Consider the following 18,963-nt stretch of genomic DNA (forward strand, 5'->3'; position numbering starts at 1 on the left):
AGAATAAAAGAAAATATAAAATAGAGAGTTGAGAACTTGGAAGAGATTATAGGAAGGCATCTGATTGCCCTCAATAAGGTTGAAGTCATGTGGTCCAGAATGCCAAAGTACTAACTGATGTAATATAGCAATGATTTTGTGATCCCCTGATTTTAGAGGGGCTTCTGTTCTAACAATAAGTCAGTAAATCCTAAATTTTCTGGTTTTAGAGTCTATCTCAGGAAATTCTCATGCCCAATCTGTCTGATTCTGAATAGACCACTCCTCAGTTCATTGCTGACTGTCAGATAATTTATTGGTCAGTGATAACCAAATTCTGGAGACCACTTCTCTCCACCATAGAATTAGCATATCAATTATAGAAAGCTGGATAAAGGGGTCTCCTCTCTCTTAGGACTTTGTTAATTTCTTTTGGAATGTAGTCTGCTTGTAATGGCATTACAATTACAATAAACTTTGCCCCTTGACAAAGAAATAGGTTCAAGCCTACAAATTGTTTTGAGACACCTCATGTACTGGTCTGTGACCACAAATTTTTGGGGTTCCCTTCCCAACCTCAATATTTGATAGTCTGGTACAGAGAAAGTCTGGCCTCCCCTGGCTTGATTCTCTCCTTGTCAAGATAAGCCCCCCCATTTTTCTCCCACAATTCTATAGAGGGACACCCCAAGCCTTGTCTAGAAGAAGGCTTGTCTAGGTTGTCATGAGCTCTTTGCTCAGCAAGTTTTCCTGTACTGGGGACACTTAGACTGAGAAATTTTTGCAATTTTCTGCAAAGTTCCTAGGGAATCTTTGCCATCTTTTCACCTCCTCTGGCTACACCAGAGGAAAAAAAAAAGTGCTGCAGGATGGCTTTTGGCAAAGATGGGACAGTACTCTTTCATATCATTTTGTTTATGTTTGCATCTCTGTGCAAAATGTACGTGTTTCTGTGCAAAATGTCTATGTCATATTTGTTCTGTGAGCTAGTTTGTTACCTGGAAAGATTTAAAATGAAACCAACAAGAAGAAAAAAAAAAAAAACTATGATGTAGTTAAAATTCTGGGGGAATTCCTCAAATAATCGAACTTTTTTCTGTGGACTTCAGCTCTGGCTAAACTGGGAGCTACACACACACAAAAAAGTTAGCTAAATAAAATTAAAATAATATCTTAGATTCTCAAAATTTTGAAAGCAATGATTAAGAAGTTTGGCAATTAGTCATTTTAAGATTGCAAGAAAAATTCCTGAAACACTGGGGATTATTCCAGGAATTTACCCCATTCTGAAAGAAAAAGAAAGGAAAAAACAAACTAGGTAATTAGCAACTTTTTGCTAACCCTTCCTTGACTTCTATCTTGTCCAGAGTCCCTTTCTGCTCCTTTGGGAAAACACCATAGAAGGTAATAAGAGATTCTCTCCAGTCCACTCTAGCAAGATCAATATATCCTAAGTTCCTCTGTTTGCTAACCCCTCTCATCTCAGATCAAATTAAAACTCAAATTCTGCCTCAACTGTAGAAATAGGGGTAGCAGAACTGCAGGGAAAACATGATTGCAAAAGTGCTTAGCATGCAACGAACTATATGAATGTTAACCACTTTATTGGATATAATTGCTTCATATTTGATAACTTTATGGGTTTTTTTTAAAGATGCGACCAATAGATAAATGATTTTTATGTATGTGTAAAGTAATTTGCAAATTTTTCTGAAGTATGATAGTAAAAGCAATTTTAAAGGCGTTCTAATTAAAGCCCACTAAAGGGATATGTAAATTGTAATGTATTTGCATTGATAGTGTTAACAGAAGAGTTTTGGAACTTTAAGAAAACAGAAAAGCAGTTTGCTACTGCTTTCTAGTTATCTAGAGTCAGAATTCTGAGGGCCCTGTCAGTAAAAAACTGGCACCTTAACTCTTTTCCTGGCTCACAAAAGAGAAATAATTTCTATGAATTTGAAAATAGCCAAATTGCAATTCAGTTTGTCTAGTTAGGGGTCCTCAAACTTTTTAAATAGGGGGCCAGTTCACTTTCCCTCAGACTGTTGGAGGGCCGGACTATAGTAAAAACAAAAACTTTGTTTTGTGGGCCTTTAAATAAAGAAACTTCATAGCCCTGGGTGAGGGGGATAACCATCCTCAGCTGCTGCATCTGGCCCTTGGGGTAGTTTGAGGACTCCTAGACTCATTCTAGAACATTTAATCAGAATTTAGGAAATCTCATTAACTAAAATTAGGTCAATTTTAAAATCTGTTCTATCTCAATTTTAAGAATTGTCTTATTTTCTCCCTAAAACAAAAGGGAAACTTATTTAAAGGAATAGAAACTACAGCTAAGACTATTTGGCTATTAGGAAAATTCTAAAATTGTTTACTAAGTTATTTGAAGTCATTGTCATCATGTTAAACCTTATCAGTTTACTTCCAAATGTGAAGTAACACTTTTTCCCCCTTCATAGAATGGGAGGAGGTATCAAATAGCACGGCCCACAAAAGCACTAAGAATGGTTGGGTAACAGCAAGCTCAGCCCCTTCCCTGGAGTCTCTGTCAATTCCCCTTAATTTGTAAGTTCGCCAGTTTTCTTGAAATCATCAGGATAGGCAAGGTCATCTGCCCTGAGAACTGAGCCTGTTTAGTATTTATAGTTTCTAAACGAGGAATGCATTTACTAAGAATCTATAAGCCTGTATAATGATTGATCCTTTACTCCAGGATAAATTTAAACATATAAAACATGTTAAACAAAATCTCTTACATGTGTCAGTCCTGGTAAACTTTTAAAACAATATATCTAGCCCTAAACTATAATTGGTAGAATTTGCTGTTAGAGAGAAAATCTGTTGGGACTGTAACTGATAATTCTTTTGAGTTCTGAATTTGATTGCCTGATCATCAAGTCAGTAGCCCACCCTTCCAGAGAAGTGCCGTAAGTTCCTGGGGGGTGGGTTATCCGGACAAGAGTTGGGAGGACAACCTTAGCCTCTGCTTAAGGTGGATCGTTCTGACTCAGTTCTCCAGTTCTGTTTCTTTGTTTCCCACCTGATCATTTCTGAGATTCATGCTCATGGGGTTATGTGGAAAGAAAGGGGACTTCTGACAGAAAAGATTATCCTATTAAATATGCAAGGGAAATAGGCTGGCAGATTCAACTGCCTGTGCTGCTCCCTGTTTGCCCCTGAGCAGGGCACCTTTAACTCCCCAGCTCCCCAAGGCCTACACTCTTTCACAGCTCCCAGAAACAAGCCTTTTGCTAAACAAGGGGACACTCCCTTTCTCCTTCTGGGTGGCTTCAAACACCCTCAGGCCAGCTTCTAATCCCAGAGGCCAGCCACTGGGAACTTCTTTTGGCCTGCCCAGCTCTTTGCAGAGTGACAATGGCCCAGACGGCTGAGGCACTAAAAATTAGCTTGCATGCATTCTTCTTTCTTCCTCTCTTTTTCTCTCCTTCCTTCCTTCCTTCCTTCTTTCCTTCCTTCCTTCCTTTCTTTCTTTTTTTCTTTCCTTCCTTCCTCCCTCCTTCCCTCCTTTTTTCTTCCTTCCTTCCTTTCTTCTTTCTTTCTTTCTTTCCTTCCTTCTTTCCTTCCTCCCTCCCTCCTTTTTTCTTCCTTCCTTCCTTCTTTCTTTCTTTTTTCTTTTTCTTCCTTCCTTCCTTCCTTCCTTTCTTTCTTTTTTCTTTCTTTCCTTCCTTCCTTCTTTCCCACCTTCTTTCCTTCCTTCCTCCCTCCCTCCTTTTTTCTTCCTTCCTTCCTTCCTTCCCTCCTTTCCTTTCTTCATTCCTTCCTTACTCTCTCCCTCTCTCCCTCCTTTTTTCTTCCTTCTTTCTTTCTTTCTTTCTTTTTTCTTTTCTTCCTCCTTCCTTCTTTCCTTTCTTTCTTTCTTTCCTTCCTTCTTCCTTCCTTCTTTTTTCTTTTTCTTTTTCTTTCTTTCTTTCCTTCCTTCCTCCCTCCTTCCCTCCTTTTTTCTTCCTTCCTTCCTTTCTTCTTTCTTTCCTTCCTTCTTTCCTTCTCCCTCCCTCCTTTTTTCTTCCTTCCTTCCTTCCTTCTTTCTTTCTTTCTTTTTCTTTTCTTCCTTCCTTCCTTCCTTTCCTTCCTTCCTTCCTTCTTTCCCACCTTCTTTCCTTCCTTCCTCCCTCCCTCCTTTTTCTTCCTTCCTTCCTTCCTTCCTTCCTTCCTTCCTTTCCTTTCTTCATTCCTTCCTTACTCTCTCCCTCTCTCCCTCCTTTTTTCTTCCTTCTTTCTTTCTTTCTTTTTTCTTTTTCTTCTTCCTTCCTTCCTTCCTTCCTTCCTTCCTTTCTTTCTTTCCTTCCTTCTTCCTTCCTTCTTTTTTCTTTTCTTTCTTTCTTTCTTTCCTTCCTTCCTCCTCCTTCCCTCCTTTTTTCTTCCTTCCTTCCTTTCTTCTTTCTTTCCTTCCTTCTTTCCTTCTCCCTCCCTCCTTTTTTCTTCCTTCCTTCCTTCCTTCCTTCTTTCTTTCTTTTTTCTTTTTCTTCCTTCCTTCCTTCCTTTCCTTCCTTCCTTCCTTCTTTCCCACCTTCTTTCCTTCCTTCCTCCCTCCCTCCCTTTTTCTTCCTTCCTTCCTTCCTTCCTTCCTTCCTTCCTTCCTTCCTTCCTTCCCTCCTTTCCTTCCTTCATTCTTTCCTTATTCTCTCCCTCCCTCCCTCCTTTTTTCTTCTTTCTTTCTTTCTTGTTATTTTTCCACTTTTTCCAAGTATAACAACACTCCGAGGACAAGATCTTTGCTCTTAGTATTTTCTCTCAAGCTCTCGGTGTCACTCTATGGTCCCTGCTTGTGGGGAGATAACTCCTTAGTCAGACTAGGGAACTCTGTGGGCGGTGGGGGCATTCAGGATTGCTGGGTGTTCCCTCAGCATCCTCATGGCAGCCCATATATTCTACCTGATGCATTATTTGCAAAGGCCCCATTCCCAAAAGTCACCATCCCCACCTGGATGCCCCCCCCCATTTGTACTAGCTACCCCTCAGGAGAATAACTTTAACTGACTATCCTTTGTCTCCTTGACAGAAAGGATGTCTTACCCACATAATAATTGTAGAATATCCATTCCAAAATTATTCTGGCAAACTTGCTCATAATGCTTCTATATTACCTTCCTTGAAGCTTCTTCATAACCTCCTGAGAACTAATATTCCAAATTATGAAGCCAGCCAGTGGGAACTTCTCTATGGCCTAAACTAAGCTACTCACTTGAAATAAAATGCTCTTCAATCCCTAGTGAAATCTATTTTCATTGGTCACAAACTAGGAGAAACAATTAAAGAGATCTGTCAAATATGCCCAGCTTGTGCCCAAGTAATTTTGAAAGGGCTGCTAACCTCCCACCACCCTTGCCCCATTCTGAAGTCTATCTGGAGGAAGGGTACATACTTAGGGAAGAAATGGCAGATGGATTCCACACATGGCCTCTCTCAGGGACTTCAAACTGCTTTTTGTTTTTTGTTGTCACCTTCCCTAATTGGGTAAAAGCCTTCCCTTGTAAGATTGTAAAGGCTCAGAGGTTTTTGCTAAAAAAAAAGATCAAACCCATTTAAGATAAATTATTATCTACACTCTGTATGTCATCCTCTCTACCCAATGCTTGACACTTTTTAAACATTATGGTACTTGTACTCCGTCTGAGTTCTCCTTTCACTGCTTCAGACATTGCCTTCACTCCTTCAAGGGGAAAAAATAGGGATTTGGGGAAAAACATTCTTTGGTACTTACCCTAGAAAAAGTTATCTGGACCAGAGGCATTCATGATAGCCTCATCTCCTCCCCAGCCTTCCTCTGGATGGGGTTCCTGGCTATTGTCCCCACTAACTCCACTTTTAATTATTATTGTTTGCTCATATTTGGACCCTGCATTTTTAACCTACTTGTGAGATTAGTTTCCTCCAGGCTCCAAGCTATGAACTTCCAACTATCCGTTCACCCTGAATGCCACTGACTTACTGATTCTGACATCCAGCATCCCACTAAATGATGTTGCCACCATCTTGCCTCCCCTCCCCAGTCTGGACTCCACTAGGCAGGGACAGCTCTACACCCCTTATCAGCACAAAGCAGCTCCAGAAGATGAGACCTTCGTCCCTTTGTCCCAAATGCTTTAAGGGGACAACTGCTTGAGAGGAGGAAATGATGTAATATAGTAATGATTTTGTGGTCTCCTGATTTTGGGGAGCTTCTGTTCTTACTAATCTTAAATCTTCTGGTTTTGGAGTCTGCCCCAGGAAACTCACACACCCAATCTGTCTGATTCCGAATAGACCCCTCCTCAATTCATTGCTGACTGATAATCTTGTTAGTGGGACTAAGTTTCAGAGCCCACTTCTCAGATAATCTGTTGAGTGATAACCAAATTCCAGAGACCACTTCTCTGGGCATAGAATTTGTATGTCATGATAGAAAGCTGGATAAAGGGGTCTCTTCTCTCTTAGGACTTTGCTAACTTTTTTTGGAATTTAATCTGCTTGTAATCAGCATTATAATTACAATAAACTTTGCCTCTTGACAAGGAAATGGGTTCAAGCCTGCAAATTCTTTTGAGATACCTTGCAACACTAGTCTGTGGCCCCAAACTTTTGGGATCCTCTTCCCATTCTCAACACTAACTAAAACTTTGAAAAACTATTGGAAATGATCTTTGAAAAGTTTTGGAGCATGGGTGAAATATCAGTCAACCAGTAAATAAATATGCCAGAGGATGGGCAAATGCCATCTTAATTTTTATATATATAAAATCTTGGTTGATGAGATTGATCTTAGTTCTTATCAAAGAGCCAGAATACAATATAAAGGATAAGATCATAGATTTAAAGCTGGAAAGTAACATATGTCAGTGAGTTGGACCGCTCATTTTACAGATGAGGAAATTGAGGCTAAGAGTAACATAATTAGTAAATGTTTGAAGTAAGATTATCTTCCTATCTAATTCTTCCCATTCACTAGAGTTTTTCAGCATTTGGAAGAAGAAGCTGTAATCACTAAGCTGACTAGAATTCAATTCTAATAACAAAAGATTGTTAAATGCCTGGATGTGTAAGACACCATAGAACAGTTTATGGGATTAGAGAATTTGAGATTTAGAGGAAAAGACTTAAAAAAAAACACATTCCTTTTAAAAATATTTTATTGGTGCCTTTGGGGGTTTTCCATCATAGTCGTTGCCTAACACATCCTCCTTATCCTTCATTTATCCTTCCCTGTAACACAGAAAAAAAAAAATAATAATCAATAGAGCAACTATATCTGATAGTATATGAGACAGTTCACATCTGTAGAATTCCACCTCTTTACTGTGAGGAGGGAAATGTTTTTCATTTCCTTATTTTCCAGAGTCAAGACTGGTCATTATCCATTTATTCAACACACACTATAATTCATTTGTGCTTCCATGCCTATAATACTCTTTTTCCTCATCTCCAGCTCCTAGATTCCTTCAAGATTTAGCTCAAATTTTACCTTCTTTAAAAGGAGTTTCCTTGTCCTTCTTTTCCCCATTTCCACTAGTGCCTTCCCTCTGCAATTATATCCAATTTACTCTGTATATATCTTGTACGTCCATGATTAACTACATGTCCCCACTGAGATTGGAGATGAACCCATTAGAATGTTGGTGCTCTTAAGGACAGGGTCCATTTTTGCCTTTTCTTTGAATCTCTACTATTTAACTCAGTGTTTCATACATAGTAAATAGGTACTTAAAAAAATGAGGTTTCAGTTACTCAACAGTTATTAAATTGATAGATCCAGATCCAGGAGGATAGTGAATACATAATACATCTAATTTTCAGTGACATCTTTGAATACTGTATTGTTCTTGAGAACACAATACAGATAGATGAATTCCAAAATCTTTTTAAATGACTGTACCTTAAGAGTAATCATTAATGCCTCAATGTTGGTCTGGGAGACAGTTTAGCAAAATGATCCAAGTCTATGTTCCTGGTCCTTTATTGACCCACATTTTTATATGTATCATATTTTCAGATAGCACCAAAATAGATAAGATAGTAACATGTTAGATAATGAAGCCAAGTTCTAAAATGATTTTGACAGACTATAACAATGGAGCCAATTGAATAAGATGACATTACCAGAAAAACACATTAAATCTGGTATTTGGATCAAAAATTCAGCTTTATAATTATAGGACGATATGATCCGATAATCTTTATGAAAAAGACCTGAGGATTTTAGGAAAAACAACAAACAGAACCAATAAAGTACCATGGAAGTCAAAAGAATTAGGGCAATTTTAAGGTGTATTAAAACAGCATAAGAATAGGGAGGTGCTCATTCTGGAGAGTAGTTTGGAACTATGCTCAAAAAGTTATCAAACTGTGCATACCCTTTGATCCAGCAGTGTTACTACTGGGATTATATCCCAAAGAGATTATAAAGAAGGGAAAGGGACCTGTATGTGCACGAATGTTTGTGGCAGCCCTTTTTGTAGTGGCTAGAAACTGGAAACTGAATGGATGTCCATCAGTTGGAGAATGGCTGAATAAATTGTGGTATATGAATATTATGGAATATTACTGTTCTGTAAGAAATGACAAACAGGATGATTTCAGAAAGGCCTAGAGAGACTTACACGAACTGATGCTGAGTGAAATGAGCAGGACCAGGAGATCATTATATACTTCAACAACAATACTATATGATGACCAGTTCTGATGGACCTGGCCATCCTCAGCAACGAGATCAACCAAATCATTTCCAATGGAGCAGTAATTAACTGAACCAGCTACGCCCAGAGAAAGAACTCTGGGAGATGATTAAAAGCCATTACATTGAACTCCCAATCCCTATATTTATGCCCACCTGCATTTTTGATTTCCTTCACAAGCTAATTGTACAGTATTTCAGAGTCTGATTCTTTTTGTACAGCAAAATAACAGTTTGGTCATGTATACTTATTGTGTATCTAATTTATATTTTAATATATTTAACATCTACCGGTCATCCTGCCATCTTGGGGAGGAGGTGGGGGTTAAGAGGTGAAAAATTGGAACAAGAGGTTTGGCAATTGTTAATGCTGTAAAGTTACCCATGCACATCACCTGTAAATAAAAGGCTACTAAATAAAAAAATAAAAAAAATAAAAGAATAGGGAGGTGCTAATTCAAATTTATGATGTATTTATAACCTAGAAAAAGAATTAGCAAACTACAGACCTTGGGCCAAATAAGCCTGCTGCTCATTTTGTATGATTACAAGCTAATAATTATTTTTATGCCTTAAAAATAATTAGGCAATTTTAGAATAATTTTAGATCATTTAAATTATAATAATTTAGTATTATGTTTTAATATGTCATTGGTATGATATTTGTCCATTAATGTTTAATATCATTAATTAATATAATTTAGTTTTAATGATAATTTAGTATCATTTTACTTTTTGATATAATGTTTGTATATTAATATTTAATATAGCTTAATATGAATTTATATTTTATAATAATTTAGTATAATGTTTTGATATAGTACTTATATATTAAGCATTTAATATTATTTAATGTGATCATTTAATTTTATAATAATTTGAAATGTAAAAACCATTCTTAGCTCACAGTCTATATACAAACATAAGTGGTCCATGGACAAAAGTTGCTAACCTCTAATCTAAAAGTATGGTTCTCAGTTCAGGGCATCACATTTTAAAAAGCTTATTGATGAATTAGAATAGATTCTAAAAATGGGTGACTCGGACAGTGAAGATAATGCCACAAGATCAATGGAAGGGAATTTGTGATAGTATTCCTAGATTAGAGAAGACTTAAGGGAAACACGATAACTTCAAATATGCCTGAAGTATTTGCAATACTGTAATACAGAAGAAAGATTAGACTTTTGTTTGTTACCAGAGGTCAAGATTATGAATTATGGGCAGAAATTACAGAGAAGCAGATTTAGTTGTAATGTGGGAAAACTTCTTAACAGTTAAAATTGTTCAAAAATGGAATAGATTGCCTCTGGAAATAATGTTTCCCATATTTTTAAGGTAATAGTAAATGACCATTTGTAGAAGATTTGGTAGGGAGAAGTTTTCTTTAGATAAGAAGGAGTTGGATTAGTTAGCTTCTGGAGCTCCTTTCAATTCTGAAATTTTTTGAATATATGTTGATCTGAGTAACAGTAGTAATTATAGCTAATAATAGCGTTCATATAGCATTTTAAGGTTTGTAAAGTACTTTACAAATATTATAATCTGATCTTCACAACAACCCTGGGAAGTAGATGCTATTATTGTCTCCTTTTTACAGATGACGCAAATAGAGTTTAAGTGACTAGCCTAGGATCACAAAGCTTGTTAATGGCTTAAGCAGGATTTGAAGTCCAATTCTAGCATTCTATCCACTGTCCCAACTAGCTGCTTATAATTAGAAACAGTCTTTCTGGAAATTAGAAACTGATTTTTATATTCAGCATTTAAAACAAAGGTTCTTAGCGGTTTTTTATCATCAGTTCCTTTAGCAGTCTGAAAAATTCAGCCTATAGACCCCTTTTCAGAATAATTTATTTTAAGTATAAAATAAAATAAATAGGATTACAATGGAAATCAATCATATTAAAATAGATTTATTTTTTAAAATTATTTTTTTTAACTTTTTAAAGTTTACAGATCCTAAGTTTCAAAGCCTCAGATTGAAAAAAACCAAACCAAAACAAAAAACAAGGTATACTTCAGTTGATAAGGAATCATATGTTATACTTAGATAGAACCTTAGAGACCATTTGCTCCAGCCATGTTATTTTACAGATTAGGAGAGAGAACTGGAAAGATTAGACTTTTCACTAAATGTTACAAAGTGGCAAAAATGAGAATTTTAACTTAGTACTTATGATTTCTAGTACAATCTTCTTCTTAGTATATTCTCCCAGAGAATTCTAGTATTTTTCCAGTTCTTGTCCAGGTCAAGATTATGCTAGGAGAGAAGAACAATTATTTACTTGATAATTCCTATCAATGTTTTTGATTACATGATTAGAGAAATTTACTATATATGTGTTAATGTGCCAAGCAGTGACTAATATTTGTGGGCTGATATAGAAGAAAATTAAGACCAATGGATATTCTTCTGGAACTTGCATTGATCTTACACTCCTTTTCCTGGTCAATACTTGGAGTCCATATCACAAAAGATCCTGGTGGTGTCTCATATTCTGTGGAGGTATGAAAATTCTTAGTCCAGATTCAGGGAGTCTCCAGTCTCAAAAACCCAGGAAAAACTAGATCAATCAATCAACAAACATTTATTAAGCGATTAGTATGTCCCAGGAATTGTACTAAGTAGTAAGGATACAAAAAAGGGCAAAAGACAATACTACTGCCCTCAAGGACTTCAAGGATCTAATGGGGAAGACAAAATACAAACACACATATACAACATAAATAATAAACAGGATAAATATGAAATAATTAACAGAGGGTGCGAATTGTGTTAATATAGTTCCTAGATTTGTTTTGGCAGGTGTCCTTCCAGGTATTTTATATTGTCTACAATTATTTTAAATGGGATTTTTTTATTTACTCTCTTCATGCAGTGCTCTGTTTCTGACATATAAGAAAGCTGATGATTTATGTGGATTTACTTTAAATCCTATTACTTTGCTAAAAGTATTAATTATTACTATTAAGCCAGACAGTAAAGTGATTTGCAAAAATATGTAACAATGCCATTCTTCTCACTAATTTTAAAAATTTGGACAAGTTGTTTTTTCTCAAAAATAAATTGTAGCATTATTATTTCAAAATTAATAAATGTTTTTAAATTATCAGTTTTAATTTCTAACACATTAGATATTAATAGATATAACTTAATGTTGACAAAAAATTCTTGCTGTCCTCAATAATTTTTAAATATAAAAGGATCCTTAGATGAAAAATGTTGAGAATTGTTGCATTAGACTATTTCTTTGTTGTTCAGTCACTTTTTAATCATATGTGACTCTTCATGACCCTATTTAGGGTTTCTGTTGGCAAAGATACTGAAGTAGTTTGCCATTACTTCTTCAGCTCATTTTGTAGATGAGGAAACTGAGGCAAACAAGTAACAGGTCACACAACTAATAAATGTCTGAGATCAGATTTTAATTTAGGAAGAAGAGTCTGACTCTAGATCTAGCACTTTAGCTAGTGTGCCACTACTTCTATAGCCTCCTAATTACCTTCACTATCTCTGATCTTTTTTCTTTCCAATCCATTTCCCCACACAGTTGCCAAATTGATATTCCCAACTCAAAATTGTAGTGACTATGTCACTACAATCCTCACAATGGCTCTCTATTGCCTCTAGGAAAAATAAGAACTCTTCTGCCCTTTAAAGTCTTCTCTATCTGGCTCTGACCTTATCAGGTTGATGACATGATTCCCTCCACACCTTCTGTGAAATGTCAAACTGACCTATTTGCTGTTCCTCATAAATGACATTTCTTTTCCTCAGCACAGAATCTCTTTCTGAATATTTCGGCCTCTTAGAATATGTTGCTCCCTTCAAAGCTTAGCATGGGTGCCACCTCCTTTCCCCATGCTCTCAAATGTTAATATAAATTCCTTTAATAATCTGGTCTTTACTAAAGTAAATATGGCTTTTCTATGTACTTATCTTTGCGCATGTTTCTCCCAATAGAATGTGAGGTTGTTGAATGAAAGGACATTTTTGTTTCATTTTGTTTGTGTTCCCACCAATGAGCACAGTGTCTGCCATATAATAATAATAATATTTATATAATGACACTTTAAAGTTTTCAAAATGCTTTATATATGTTAAGTGATCTGATTCTCCCAATAATCCATGTCTTCTAATTCTAGCTTTGGTATGTTTTCCCTGGTTACATGAATTTCCCTGGTTTAATCTCCCCTTCCCCTTAATTTCCCTAAATTGGTTAGATGCACAATAGCTTTTCAACACACACACACAAATTTGGGGACCTTTCCAAAAAAAAATTTTTTTGGAAGTACTCTGATAAAATGAATTTGGAAAGAGGAACACTATTAACACAATATTTTCCATTAACTTATTCATTTCCCATGAATTTATAAAGTGAGTCTGTCTCTATCTAGATTTAATTTTTAATTTCTGCAAGCAAAAATGCATGTTACCTGGTAAGGCAGAAGGGTTTGTGATGACAGTTCAAGACAAAACAATTCAATTATCTTTATTAAAAGTATATAATGAATGGCACTAGGGTAATAAATGTTCAAGACATTTATTGCAAGCTATGTTAATACAAACTCAAGGAAGTTTATTATATCAAAGTTTAGAGGTTTGGAGAAGCTATTGTATTTCTCACAAAAGTATAATTGAAGGCTGGATCATTTTGGCTTCTGTGGAACTATTTCGTATTAATGAAGGCAATTAGCTCTAAAATATCTAGAACCTTGCCTTTTTTCTCTCAAGAAGCTCTGTACTAATTCTGCCCCTTATGCAGGGGCATAGCATTACATTAGCTTTTTTCTTTACCAATTAGGAATTACTATAAGAGCACACAAAAATGTCTGGGCTGAGTTGAAAGTCTGATTTCCATGTATTTGTAAAGAGTATTCAGACTTTTTATATCTAACTTTATGCTACCAGATGAGATAAGTTTGAGCCCCAGTGTTTTTAAACAGGTGAGACAGAACGGTACAGTGGAAAGATTACTGGCATCTCTGCTTCATTTGAATCCCTGCCCATCACTTCCTACCTGTGGATCTTCCTGTAAGTCCTTTAATTTCTTCATGACTCACTTTCTTTACCTGTAAAGATCTAAGTAGCTAAGATTCTTTCTATCACTTAGACCTATGGTCCTTTAAAAATGAAACACAGATTTTTAAAACAATTATTCCAAGGTCAAACATATTTAATGGGAAATTTTGAGTTTGGAGGAGTGAGATATTTGAACATAAGTCATGTACATCCCTTAGGCTAGTGTTATTTTCATCAATTATACTATTTTGATTTATAAAAGATCTAACTGGGGAGAAAAAAAACACAAACAAATAATTCAACTGGTTGACAGAAGCTTAAGACAAACTAATATATATATATATATATATATATATATATATATATATATATATAGATATATATATATATAGATATAGATAGATAGATAGATAAATATGCAGTTGCTATTGTAGGGCACTCCAGGATCTTCATCTTCTCAGTTAACATTTTTTGGGGAAAGTCACCCATCATTTTCTTCCCAGAATCCTTCAGGAGTTCTCCCTGATATGTACCAAGCCTGAATTGTGCTTAGAGTGAGTCACAATTCTATTATTCCAAGAGAATGAAAAGGAGAGTAGAGAGTTAGCCTCCTTATATTCTCGGATTTTTTTCTTTTTTAATCTCTTTCCTGTTAGCCAGGTCAATTCAGGTCAGTCCGGGATTTCTGGCAGCCCTGTGGCAGACAGCCCTGAAATGTGGAACTTCTGCCAAGTTTAGGATGCCAACTAGTTGACGGAAGCTTAAGACAACAGTAGGTCTCATTTAGTGGAATTGCTTCGGCTGAAACTAGCAAAAGATGAGAATGTTAGGAGTTATCTGAAATTCTGCCTCAGTTAGCCTGGGGGCTCTTGAATTATAAGGGCCTGGAGATCTGGGTATGTATGGGGCTGGAAGCTAGAAGTCACTTGTACTGACCACTCTATCCCATGGCCTCTAGGACACTGACTTCTCTGTGTCCCAGGGTGTGTCTGCTTACCATTTTTAGCCTGTGCTTCAAAGTACTCATGATAGTAGGCACTTTATCATGTATTAGCTAAGCTTTGGGCTTGAACAGTTCCCACCCAAGGTCTTTGCAAGGAGATGAAGGAGAATCAAAAGAAGATTGATCATAAAACTGTTCTAGTATAGAGTCCTCATCTGTGCATATTTGCCCTTGATAATCAGATAATAATCAGATTTTTTAAAAGGTGGTTTTATTAGAACACAAGGTTTTGCAAGGATCAATGTGGAAAAGTTATCTGAGCAGGTTTTGAAAATAAAAAGCTTTAATTAAAAAAATTTTTTTTGGTTAAAAAAAAATAGCAGATCCCATATGTGGCATCGGTTTAGGTTAACATGCATTCCTAAAATTTGTTCCTACTGGATCATTCCAAAAAAGCAGCTAAGTAAGGAGTATGGGTATTGTGGTCAAAACTCCCTGTCTGTGCCTCATACATTAGTAAACTACTAGTCTTTTCCTTTCTCCAGAACATGTATGAGAGAGAACTTTCTAAATTGGGAACACATGGGGAACTTCAAATTGGGAACACATGGGGAACTTCTGCCTTATTTCTAATTGGAAGGAAGGAAGGAAGGAAGGAAGGAAGAAGGAAGGAAGGAAGGAAGGAAGGAAGGAAGGAAGGAAGGAAGGAAGGAAGGAAGGAAGGAAGGAAGGAAGGAAGGAAGGGAGGGAGGGAGGAAGGAAGGAAGGAAGGAAGGAAGGAGGAGGGAGGAGGAAGGAAGGAAGGAAGGAAGGAAGGAGGGAGGGAGGAAGGAAGGAAGGAAGGAAGGGAGGGAGGGAGGGAGGAAGGGAGGGAGGGAGGGAGGGAGGAAGGGAGGAGGGAGGGAGGAAGGGAGGGAGGAAGGGAGGAAGGGAGGAAGGAGGAAGGAAGGAGGGAGGAAGGGAGGAAGGGAGGAAGGAAGGGAGGAAGGGAGGAAGGGAGGAAGGAAGGGAGGAAGGGAGGAAGGAAGGAAGGAGGAAGGGAGGAAGGGAGGAAGGAGGGAGGAAGGAGGAAGGGAGGAAGGAAGGAAGGGAGGAAGGAAGGAAGGAAGGAAGGGAGGAAGGAAGGAAGGAAGGAAGGAAGGAAGGAAGGAAGGGAGGAAGGAGGAAGGGAGGAAGGAAGGAAGGAAGGGAGGAAGGAAGGAAGGAAGGAGGAAGGAAGGAAGGGAGGAAGGAAGGAAGGAAGGAAGGAGGAAGGGAGGAAGGGAGGAAGGAAGGAAGGAGGAAGGGAGGAAGGGAGGAAGGAAGGAAGGAGGGAGGGAGGAATGAAGGAAGGAGGAAGGGAGGAAAGAAGGAAGGAAGGAATGGAGGGAGGAAGGAAGGAAAGAAGATCTTGAAGGTTAGTTGAGGGAAGGAGGAAGGAGTCAGGGAGAGAGGGAAGAAGGGAAAAAAGGAGGGAGAAGGAGGGAGGAAAGAAGGGAAGGAGGGAGGGAAGAAGGGAGGGAGGGAAAATCTTGAAGGTTGAAGACTCTCATTCAAGAGTTAAAGACCTGAATTAGACTGATAATAGTGTGAATGAAGAGAATAGGCTGGATAAGAGATGAACAGATATTGTAAGGATAGATCCGATTGAAAAGTTAATTGAGGGAGAGGGGAAGAATAAGATCATGGCAAGATTACAAAATGGAGACCTTGAATGAATATCAGTGTCCTCAGTATAAATTGAGAAGTTTGGAAGATGGGATAGTTTCAGGGAAAAAATAATTAAAACAATTATCTAAAATTTCAACTGAAGTATCCCTAGGTCATATAGTTTGTAATATTCAATAGACAATTAGTGATGCAGAACTGAAGCTCAGGGAAGAGACTGGGGCTGGAGATAAAGATCTGGGAGTCATCTGCATAAAAGTTAAACCTATGGGTAAGTTTGAGATTGATTTTTTCTTTTGGATTTGGGGAGTTTATTTTGTCCAGTTGCTCATCCTTTTCTGAATAGGGTTAAATTCTATCTCACCAGAGGGCCTGCTTAAATTTCCTCAGAATAGCTGTTTGGTCAGAATGAATCTTGAAAAAGATTTTGATTGACTTATGCAACTGTATCCATTGTAAAGAATAAAAACAGGGGGACAGCTAGGTGGTGCAGTGGATAGAGCACCAGCCCTTAAGTCAGGAGGACCCCAGTTCAAATGTGGCCTCAGACACTTAACACTTCCTGGATGCGTGACCCTGGATAAGTCACTTAGTATCAAATGCCCCAGCAAAAATAAAAACAAAAAACTAACTAAAAAACAGGGAAATTCTATGAATAACTTGACAAAACTATCTGAATCAAGTCATGGGATCGGACTATAGACATTGATATTTGGGGCATAAGAACAAAATATCTTTAAAATGTTTGGGGTTTAAGAAATGAAGTTGGCCAAAGATTTAAATTTCTCAGAAACCTACCTGCTATCAATACTTTATGCAGGAAGAAAGTTAGAAGAGGCTGAACACAGTGAGCATTGACCAACAGCACAATCATTTAAGATGCTAAAAGTCATAACAGAATGTATGAAAGACAATGAATCAGTGCACGTGGATACACATCGGACATGCAAGACTAGCAATCGACTTTGACTAGAATCCAGAGTAATGTGTACAAGTTTTGGAAAAGTAGAATAATGTTTTGAAGAGTATTAACACCAAATACAGGAGTGTAAGTTTTATTCACTGGAAAAAAGGAAGTCATGGGAACTTGGGGAGCAGCAGATTCACAGGGTCAATCCTATGCTTTAACAATACTCTCACAAATTGTGAGAACCATGACTTGGAACAGGGAGAGATGGAAACAGGGAAGTCAATTAGGAAGTTATTGCCCTGGGCTAGGAGAGGCAATAGGGATCTGAAGTGCAGTCAGTGGTAGATGCTTGAATGGAGAACACAAAGGACACAGCAGAGATAGAATCAGCAAGACTTGGCAACTGATGGGAAATAAGAGAAATGATGTTCCAAGATACCCGGGAGAGTGGAAGGACAGTGTCACAAGAGTTAATAGAAATTTGGAAAAGGGATAGATAGGCTTGGAGGAAAGAAATTATCTTGGACATTCTAAGATGAATTGCCTCTGGTATACCTTACTGGAAATGCAAAGTAGATAGTGGAAAGCGGGTCTCAGATGCAAGTCACTTAACCCCGCTTGCCTCAGTTCTCGTTTGTAAAATAAACTAGAGAAGGGGCAAATCTTCCATTATCTTTGCCAAGAAAACTCCAAGGAAAAGTCAGACATGATTGAAAACAACAAAGAAAGGACTAACACAATTTAAAGGAATAAGTAGTCTTAGTTCTCTTAAAGAGATTAATCAAATTTCAAATGTGACAAAAAAAAATCAAGGAAGATGAGAACTGAGAAACTATCCACAAGATTTGGTAATTAAGAGATTGTACTGTAGAAATTGAGGTGAAAGAACTGGAAGCAGAGGGTATGCAGCTTTTTCTGGGGGGGAGGGGTATGAAAGGAGATGGGTAACAGCATGAGAGTTGGGGGGCTAAATAATGGTTTTAAACACAGGGGAGGGGGCAGCTAGGTGGCACAGTGGATAGAACACCAGACCTAAAGTAAGGAGGACTAATCTGACATCAGACACTTAACACTTCGTAGCTGTGTGACCCTGGGGCAAGTCACTTAACCCCCAATTGCCTCAGCAAAAAAAAAAAAGAACACAGGGGAGACATGGCCAAGTCTGCAGCAGCAAAAAGCTAGGCTAGGTGTTTTTCAGAGATTTCAAGAAAAGAGAGGTCACTTTGATTTGTAAAAAAAGAGAAAAGGAAATTCAAATTCATTCAAGTCTTAAGTTGAGGTCCTGACAGGTGGGGGTAAAGCTTAGTATGAGGCTTTAAGGAGAAAAAACTTGGGTATTTTTTCACTCTGGAGATTCAATTAAAAGGTTTGCTTTACTGCAGTAAGGGACCAGTTGAATATAACAAAGAGATAAAAGATAAAAATTTTGGATTCAGACGAAGCAAAAGATTTGAAATTGTCCAAAAATGGAAGGAACAGGGTGGTGGTGGTGGTAGTGATTTGCTTATCACTTAAGTCAAACCAGTGAGAATTAAACATTTGGCATTCTGCTCTGGGTAAAAGTTGTACTTTACAATTGTACATCTAGTATTCAACAGGACTTTGGCAAAAGCCTCATTTCAAGTGCTTATATCCACAATCTCAACATATGTATGCAGAGACACCTTTTCAACTTACAGTGGCTTAAGCTTACTAATGATACAGTATATCATTCATTCAAATTGACAAGGATTTGATAATGTTGGAGATACTGGGCCCCCAGAAAAACGCTTTAAGCAAACAAATCAATA

At 37.3% G+C, this 18,963-nt stretch overlaps 1 pseudogene; it reads right to left on the reverse strand.

Moving 5' to 3' along the window:
• The window catches only part of LOC105749365, a 72,076-nt pseudogene extending 58,369 nt beyond the window's left edge, over positions 1–13,707 (reverse strand).
• Positions 13,708–18,963: the final 5,256 nt, after the last annotated feature.

This window comes from Sarcophilus harrisii, chromosome 1 (genome assembly GCF_902635505.1).
Source record: "Sarcophilus harrisii chromosome 1, mSarHar1.11, whole genome shotgun sequence".
In the NCBI taxonomy this organism is placed as follows: Eukaryota; Metazoa; Chordata; class Mammalia; order Dasyuromorphia; family Dasyuridae; genus Sarcophilus; species Sarcophilus harrisii.